We start from the raw sequence: 9,799 nt of genomic DNA, 5'->3' as shown, positions 1-9,799 counted from the left end.
CCTAAAATCTTTCCCCTTATCCCTCCTTAATCCATGCATTTGACTTGATCCAAACTTTCCTCTTACAGAATCCACTTGGATTCTAACGCTTACCCTTCCTGCACATAAAAATAAATACTCTTACTTGCCAACACAGGGAAACGATCCCCCGTCTTCCCTTATACTCCACATGCCAACTTTTTAGGAGCTTAGTAGCGTCACCCTTGCCACTTTACTAAAGCTCTTTTTGTGATACATTTTACCCACAACTTTATATAAGGGCACCTAGTCAGAACCCCTAACTCCTAAGTCCAAAATTTAAAAATTCCCCCGGGTTTTGGCCATCTCATGGACCTTCCATAAGCCCATTTACATACCCAAATTATGAATTCCATAATCACATACCAAATTTTAGAAACTTACTTAAAATATAAAGTATCGTGAAAAAACCCAGAAATCAGGATGTTACATGTCAAACCCAAAGGAACTAAAAGTACTAGTAATGACTGTCTTTTTATTATCTAGCCTAAGAATAATGGGGTTTGTTTTTACTAAATAATTAACTAAACTAAGAAATCACAGAAAATAGAATTTGGGAATTACTTTTGGAAAACTCAATTGATTGAGACAATACCTAAGGAAAAAACCACCTAGACTTCACTTGTTATTTGACTCTGAATCGAACGATTAATTCATTTGACTTGATCCGTACAAATCCCTAAGTTATATTATTATCTCTCTCGAGACTGAAAATGTCTAAACCTAGGTTGAATAACTGAAATCTCTTTCTAATTAGCTCCCTAGGGTTGCATTAACTCAATCTATGGATCCCCTTATTAGGTTTCACCCTAATCCGAAAAAATCTTGTCACCCTATCTCTAGGCACACAACCAACTCCGCTTAATTATGAAAAATGTACTCTTAGATAGGGTTTATTCCTCCTCTGAATAAGAGCTTAACTTGAATCAATATCCTGGAATATCAAAACAAGAATTAAGAACACATAATTAAGAACAAGTCAAATATTTATCATACAATTCAGATAATAATAACAAGATCTGTCTTAGGTTTCATTCCCCTTAGGTATTTAGGGGTTTTAGTTCATAACTAAAAAGGTAAACATCTCAGAAGAATAATGAATACAAAACATAAAGAAAAACCCAAAACTCCTAAAGGAAAATTGAAGGGAGATTTTCAATCTTGATGATGAATTCGGCTTTTGAGATGGATCAATCGATTTTCCTTGAGCAGTTCCCTACCTCCTTCTCTTTGTGTGTCCCTTTTTCCTCCTCTTCTATGGTGTATTTATAGGCTTTAGAATGCCTAAGAACCCTCAAAATTGGCCTTTTCCAAATTGGACTCAACTTGGGCTCGACAACGACACGCCCGTGTACGATTACTTCAGGCTGTGGTTAAGCTTGTTAAATTGGCACGGCCGTGTGGTCCACCCGTGTGAGTTATACTTCGATTCTGCCAAATCGGCATGGCCGTGTGGTCTGCCCATGTGAGGAGGTCCAGGCCGTGTTGATTTTGTACATTGGCCTATTTTTTCCATTTTTGCCTCGTTTCTCGTTCCTTTCACTCTCCTATGCTCACCTAAGTATAAAACATGAAATTAAGGCATTAGAAGCATCGAATTCACCAAATTTAAGGAAAAATCATCCATCAAATGTGCTAGGCATGTGATAGAAATATGTATAAATTACAGTCTATCAAATACCTCCAGACTTAAGCATTTGCTTGTCTTCAAGCAAAATCCTCAACTCATAATGAAAATAAATTCTTCTCAACTTATAATTTTTATCAATAATATCTCAAAATACTCCATAGGTAATCATACATTGAAAATTCAACTAAAAGAACATCAAAGTTTCAAACATTCCAAGTTTAGTATTATATCATGAAAACATAGGTGTCTCCCCTCGTCTAAGTAATTACCTTTGATTCAAAATGTCACAGAGTTTCACAGCCTCAATAAAGATTCAGTCAAATCACTAGAGGTGTTTAAGGACAATAAGTGAAGCACTCAATAGTCAATAATGAAGAGTCATTACCATAGGCTTGCATGAAAATCAAATCTCCACCACTATAAATTGAGATGAAACATCAATCAAAAGGTCTTTAGAAGGTTGTAACGTGGCTTTGGTTAAAGGTTGTGGCCACAAGCTAAAAGAAAGGGTTAGAATCGAGATTGAATTGAAAAATTGCCTAACTAGAAATATGACTAGTCAACAATTGCGTACAAAAGAACTATTTCTCAGAATATGGAATTTAACTTCTTTAGCTCAAAAGAGCACTACTACTAAAATGTATACATTTTTTTGATTTTTTGAAGAACAAATAATTACAAAATAGAATAAAACATAGCTAAGAAATTATTCCAACTCAAATCTCGACAAAAATAGGGATCAAATTAATTTAGGGGATTTCAACAATAATGAGTTTTGGATTAATATTGAGAGTAAATCAATGAATGGGTTGTTAGGCTCAAATGGGTTCACTAAGGGTTAATTGTTAAGGTAGGCTTTTATGGAGTGAGTGGGTTAAACCTAAGCGCCTTTATCATTTTGACATATCAAATCAAATAGTATGGTCTTGACATGCATAATCAAGCAAGTTCTAGAATAACAATTCAATAATAACGCACTCATAGTGAAAGTGAGCATGAAAGAAAAAATAGATGCTCTAAAGGCTTAATATCTCATAAAAAATATGGCTTTTTTTATGTTTAAACTTGTGGATTTCAATTCAAGATAATACCTAAACTTGGGGAAACAACTTAAAATTTTAAATTCTTAAAAATCAACTTATCATGCTTAATTCTCTAATGTCTTAAAGTTTAAATAATCAATGCATGAATGTCTAGCTTTAATTTAAGAAATATCAATAAAAATCATAAATTAATCAAAATTTAACCTAAACATGATATGAGAGCTTTTTAAGAGAACAAGGCAATCATTCAGGGATTTTTCTGATATAAAAATGAATACCCCCCCACACTTAAGATGTACATTGCCCTTAATGTACAAAGATAGATATATAGAAAAGAATATAAAAATAAGATAGGGAGAGAACTGAAACTTCCTGAGTGATGAATGAATTTCCTTGAACAGTAGTTTTAGAGAATAATCAGCGTGAGGGTAGAGGAAAATACTCCGACGGTGGTAGAGGTTCATTAGTCCATAAGTCCTGCACCAAAAGAATATTATATCTGGTGGTAGCTATGGTCGTGGTCGAGCAGGACATGGCAGTCGTGGTGAACCTTTCCCAGCGGAGTTTCAAGTTCCTAAGTAATGGTGAGCTTTGTAGCTCTTTATAACTGTGATAAAATCAGGAACTTTTTAGGGGATATTAGGAAGAATAATTACTCATAAAGAATTTAACTGAGATTTGTTTATAAAACCTAAAATAGTAATAAAAAGGAAATTACATTTAAAAGTTAAAAGTGAAATTAATAAAAACATAAAATGAAAACAAAAATGAAAACAAAAAAATAAAAAAATAAAATTAAACATCATTATCGCTGGATGGTTCGCGCGGTGGTGGTGGCGATTAGATGTGGAAGTGCTGACAAACTTGCTGTAGAGTAGCATCAATGCTATCAAATTGTTGACAACACTGCTGCTCGAATCGAGTAAGGCGCTCAGAGATGTCAGCATATGAAGCCGCCACATGAACTGGACGAGAGGGTGGTGGTGGCTGAGACGGTGGGTCCGCGTGCTGTGGGGGGACATCATCAGTAATATCCTTAGGTACCTCCTCCTCGGTAGATTGGGCTAGACGATATTGAGGAGGGTAGGTTCCTCGGCACTTTTCAATCATCCTCATGCTTAGCATGCTCGAGATGCCTTATGAAGACATCCGGCCAATGAGGGTCAAAGATGATTCTTGGGCCACAGTGTTGAGGAGCCCGAAGTGTCGAGCCAACCGAGTAACATAGGGGCCAATGGAGATGACCCCCTTCCTATGCCGCTCTTTCTGGTGTTGAATGGAGAGGGCAACGAAATAAGCAAGGTCTATGACATGCCCATGTGACATACATCATAGAAAGTAGGCATCGTGAGTGTTAACGATGCCAGTGCTCTCTCGCCTTCCTGTTATCGTGTGAGCCAAAATGGTGTGTAGGTACCTCAGAGATGGAGGGAGAGCCAATGGTTTGGAGCGGCTAGGATTGTAGGTGGCCGAACCTGGTACTAGTGCGTCCCAGCACCGTGAAGGAGAACGATGGATGTGGCGGTTGAGAGCATGTAAGTCATTCTCCTCCTTGAACTCCTCTGTAGATAAGCCCAGTGCAGTACCAAATTCTGGGACGCATAGTTGGCGGACTAATCTGCCTAGACAAAATTGGACCGTGCCAGGATCATCGTAGTTCATCATACGGTTTGAAGATGAAACGTTGAGCATGGTTCCATCGTGAGCTCGAGATATTTTGGCTCGATGATCCTAAAGGAAAGCTTCCAAGAGTCGGTGGTTAGGAGGGCCCGAATCGCATTAGCCAACTGAACTTGTTCTATTGTAGCCTAGTCGATGCAGCGGACTGTAATTAAAGGGCGAGCCCAGAGTATTTAGAAAAGTTGTTCTTGGGGCCCGATAGGGAATTGCAAGAAAGGGTGGCGAATTTCTGCGATAGGACCTGAGGAAGATGACGCTCCCTTCCTTTTCTTTGAAGCAGGGATGGCAGCCTTTTTACCACGTGAAGACGACATTGTATACCTACAATATAAAAAAAAGAATATTAGTAGGTAAACGAATTTGAAAAGGGAAAAGCCACGAATTTGAACTAACAATTTCAGCAAAAACTACTAATACTAACCAAACTCAACCAAAATAATCAATTTGATAGCATAATTTCGTGACATTAGCATGGTAATAACATGAGAATGAGCATAGTAATGGCATGGGTATGACAATAGAATGAGGCTTTCCTAACAACTTAAATTATAGAATAATGAACAAAATGAAAATAGTATGAGAAAAATGAAGATTGTTTTGATAATAAGCATTGGAAATAAGTAAAATAGAAGTGAAAAGAGTAAACAAACGCTACGGGAGGGTTAAACACTAAAATTTAAAGAAGTTAATACAGTTATGCTTGGGTTGCTTCTCGAGAAGCGCTTATTTATAGTCTAAGCTTGACTTACCTCTCCATTGAATGGTCATGGTGGTTCGAGGAGTTTATACTCCTCATTCTTGTTGTGAATCTCATCAAAATAAGGTTTTAGGTGGGTATTGTTTACCTTAAAAGTGCTGAGCTTTGGATGATTTACCTCGAATGTACTGAATGAGAAAATGCTAAGTATTGTAAGAGGGATTTCTTCATTTGGTTTGGTCGTGACAATGTGAGGATCTGCGACATCTAATAAAACTTTATCTCCAACCTTAAGTTGATTTGGAAAGGTATTGAGCTCATCTTGGCGTAGTTTTGGTTTATCGTGTGTTCTCGGTTTATGTGTTTGCCATTCATCTAGTTCCTTGATTTGTAGCCTTCGTTCTTCATAAATAGGTCCTCTACTATTGCTTGAAAATGGCTCATGTACTTCCTTCAAACTCATTTCCTGCAAAGTGGGTTGTACCATATTGTCAGTTTTAGCAGAATGGTTCAGACAATCACTTTCAATTTTTGATGTGTTGCCGGAATTGCGAGCTTGAAGAGTGATTGTTTCGTCTCCCACACGAAGTGTGAGCTCACCTGTGCCAACATCAATAATTTTTCTAGTAGTTGCTAAAAAGGGCCTTCCTAAAATCAAAGGAGTGTTGATATACTCCTCTATGTCTAGAACAACGAAGTCAACGAGAAATATAAATTTATCGATTTTAACCAGCACATCTTCAATAATACCCCTAGGAAATCTTATAGTTTTATCTGCTAATTGAATGCTCATCCTAGTTTGTTTGGGTTTCCCAAGACCTAATTGTTTGAACATTTTGGAAGACATGACATTAATACTAGCCCCTAAATCAACTAATGCATTATTAACATTTAAATTACCAATTAAGCAAGGAATTGTACAACTCCCTAAGTCATTCAATTTGGTGGGTAGCTTAATCTGAAGAATGGCTGAGCAAACCGCGTTCAGCTCCACATGCGACCTTTCATCTAACTTTCGTTTATTTGCTAGAAGCTACTTTAAAAATTTGACTGCGTTCGGCATCTGCGAAAGTGCTTCAATAAACGGTAGGTTAATATGTAGTTTCTTTAAAAGTTTAAGGAATTTACCAAATTGTTCATCTGAGTGGTCTTTCCTTGTCGCTTTGGGGTATGGCACACGAGGTTTGTATTCTGTACTTACTGGTTTCTGCTCATTGTAGTCTACCACACATTTACCTTTGCTTATCTCAGTTTCTTGCCTTGGTTCTGGTTCAGGTGTGACTAACCCTTCCTCATCTTGACTAGTAATCGCGTTGAGTTGTTCCCTTGGGTTAGATTCTGTGTTGCTTGGCAAACTACCTTATGGTCATTCAGAAATCAACTTGGCAAGCTGTCTAATCTGAGTTTTGAGCCTTTGGATCGATGCTTGTTGATTCTTAAGTGCTGTCTCGGTATTCTAAAATCAAGTTTCTAACATCGATATAAACTTTGAGAGCATTTCTTCAAGGTTCGGCTTCTTTTCATTTTGGTAGGGTGGTTGTTGGTAGCTTGGAGGTGGTCTCTGATTTCCTTGGCCTGCCTATGAGAAATTTGGGTGGTTCTTCCAACCTGCATTATAAGTGTTACTGTATGGATTGTTTTGAGATCGAGGATTATTACCCATGTAATTTAACTACTCGTTCTCCATGTTATCGCCATAATGTTGGTATTCTGAATTACTTGATCCGCCCCCACTTGCTTCGCACTGCATTACTAGGTGAACCTGTGAAGTACTAAGAAAACCATCAATTTTCTTATTCAAAAGTTCTACTTGATTAGAGAGCATGGTGACCGAATCGATGTTATAAACACCTGCTGTTTTCGTTGGCTTTGTTCTCATAACTTGCCACTGATAGTTATTCAGGGACATCTCCTCAATAAATTCGTAAGCCGCCTCAGGTGTTTTATTATTGATAGTTCCTTCAGTGGCTACATCAATCATCTGCCGAGTCGAAGGATTCAAGCCATTATGGAATGTTTGAACCTGTAGCCATAGTGGTAACCCAAGGTGAGGGCATCTTCACAATAGGTCTTTGTATCTCTCCCATGCATCGTAGAGTGTTTCTAAATCTATCTGCACAAAAGAAGAGATATCATTACGTAATTTAGCCGTTTTAGCCGGCGAAAAATATTTAAGTAAAAAAATTTTGGTCATTTGTTCCCAAGTAGTAATTGACACTCATGGTAACGAGTTCAACCACTGTTTAGCTTTGTTCCTTAATGAAAAGGGAAACAATCGAAGACGTATGCCATCATCAGAAATGCCATTGATTTTAAAGGTATCACAAAATTCTAGGAAATTTGCCAAGTGAGCGTTGGGATCCTCGTCCTACAAACCATCAAACTGAACAAACTATTGTATCATTTGAATTGTGTTGGGTTTCAGTTCAAAATTATTTGCAGCAAATGCAGGTCTAACTATACTTGACTCAGTTCCTATTAAATTAGGTTTAACATAATCATACACAGTGCGCGGAGCAGGATTCTGATTAACAGCAATCGTAGGAGTTAGCAGATTTTCTTGGTTTTCAGCCATCTCCTCGGTTGGGTTTGAATATCGTCCTCTTGCTCGTTCTCTGTGTATCTTAAGCTTCGTCTTATTTCTCTTTGGTTTCTGCAAACTGTGCGATCGATCTCACTATCAAAAAGAAATGGTACTGACGGGTTTCTTCTAGTCATAAACTATAAAAACCTGCCAAGAGAAAGAAAAAATAAATTAATAAATAATAATAAAAAGAAAATAGAATTAACTTGCAAGAAAAATAAATGGCTAAAGTAATATAAATTGAGTGTTCCTAATATCTTAGTTCCCCGACAACGACGCCAAAAACTTCATCGTGATTTTGTGTGATAAGTTTAAAATATTTATAATGAATCGTTCTTGAAACTGACTATTACCACAATGAAGGAAAGTGTACCTATCAAACAGTAGTATAGTTTTAGCAAGACAGGATTGTCGAACCCAAAGGAACTAAAAGTACTAGTAATGACTGTCTTTTTATTATCTAGTCTAAGAATAATGGGGTTTGTTTTTACTAACTAATGAACTAAACTGAGAAATCACAGAAAATAGAATTGGAGAATTACTTTTGGAAAACTCGATTGATTGAGACAATACCTAAGGAAAAATCCACCTAGACTTCACTTGTTATTTGACTCTGAATCGGACAATTTATTCATTTGACTTGATCCGTAGAAATCCCTAAGTTATATTATTATCTCTCTCGAGACTAACAACGTCTAACCCTAGGTTGAATAATTGAAATCTCTTTCTAATTAACTCCCTAGGGTTGCATTAACTCGATCTATGGATCCCCATATTAGGTTTCACCCTAATCTGGCAAAATCTTGTCACCCTATCTCTAAGCACGCAGCTAACTCCGCTTAATTATGACATATGTACTCTTAGACAGGGTTTATTCCTCCTCTGAATAAGAGCTTAACTTGAATCAATATCCTGGAATATCAAAACAAGAATTAAGAACACATAATTAAGAACAAGTCAAATATTTATCATACAATTCAGATAATAATAACAAGATCTGTCTTAGGTTTCATTCCCCTTAGGTATTTAGGGGTTTTAGTTCATAACTAAAAAGGTAAACATCTCAAAAGAATAATGAATACAAAACATAAAGAAAAACCCAAAACTCCTGAAGGGAAATTGAGGGGAGATCTTCAGTCTTAATGATGAATCTGACTTCTAAGATGGATTAATCGGCTTTCTTTAACCAGTTCCCTACCTCCTTCTCTCTGTGTGTCCCTTTTTCCTCCTCCTCTAGGGTGTATTTATAGGCTTTAGAATGCCTAAGAACCCTCAAAATTGGTCTTTTTCCGAATTGGACTCAACTTGGGCTCAGCAGGGACACGCCTGTGTGACATGCCCCTTGTGCAATTACTTCAGGCCGTGGTCAAGCCTGTTAAATAAGCATGGTTGTGTGGTCCACCCATGTGAGTCGTGCTTCGATTCTGCCAACGTACGGAATCAAAAAGTCCTAATTTTTTATTTTGATGAATATTTTGAATTGTGCCATTGTTGATAACTTGTGATTTTTGTTGTTTGATGATGAAAAATGGAAGATATGTTTTAGATTAACATATTTTGTATTGGAATTTTTTATGATTTCGAGTATTTAGGACTTAATTACAGAAATAATAATTTGAGGGACTAAAATGTGAAATAAATTGAATATATGGACTTATTTGGGAATGTGTAAAATTCGGCCCAACATAAGTATAAAGAAATTTTGTGTATTTTGTGTTTTGTGCAATAGGGACTAAATTGTAAAAATTGTAAATGTCAGGGGTAAAATGGTAATCAGCCCATTTATGTGTTTTTGGACTAAATTGAATGAAAATATGTTTGAATGAGCTTAATTTGAATATGTTTAGATCAAGAACCAAAGAAATCGGACTTGGATCGGGAAAAAATGAAAGTTGTCGACTAGCTGTCCGATTCCGTTTTATATCGTCCAAGGTAAGTTTATAAGCAAATAGACATATTTATTAGTAATTTAATGTGATATTTATATGCTGTTATGAAATGTTAGAGTTTAATTATACTATGGCCGAAAATGATTAAATGTGGCTACTACACTTCCGAGTTCGATTTGACCGAGATACGACGTTTGAAAGTCCCGTATGAACCTTAGGAATAGTTAGGATACGTATGTCATGACATAGGATTCCGAT

At 36.7% G+C, this 9,799-nt stretch overlaps 1 non-coding gene across 1 annotated transcript; it reads left to right on the top strand.

Moving 5' to 3' along the window:
* Positions 1–7,107: 7,107 nt before the first annotated feature.
* LOC121206494 (small nucleolar RNA R71) lies at positions 7,108–7,214 on the top strand. The gene has a single exon (XR_005901530.1). It is a non-coding gene; the product is annotated as a small nucleolar RNA R71 (small nucleolar RNA).
* Positions 7,215–9,799: the final 2,585 nt, after the last annotated feature.

The sequence above is a fragment of the Gossypium hirsutum genome, chromosome A01 (genome assembly GCF_007990345.1).
Source record: "Gossypium hirsutum isolate 1008001.06 chromosome A01, Gossypium_hirsutum_v2.1, whole genome shotgun sequence".
NCBI lineage: Eukaryota > Viridiplantae > Streptophyta > Magnoliopsida > Malvales > Malvaceae > Gossypium > Gossypium hirsutum.
This window is presented reverse-complemented; position numbering and strand designations above follow the sequence as displayed.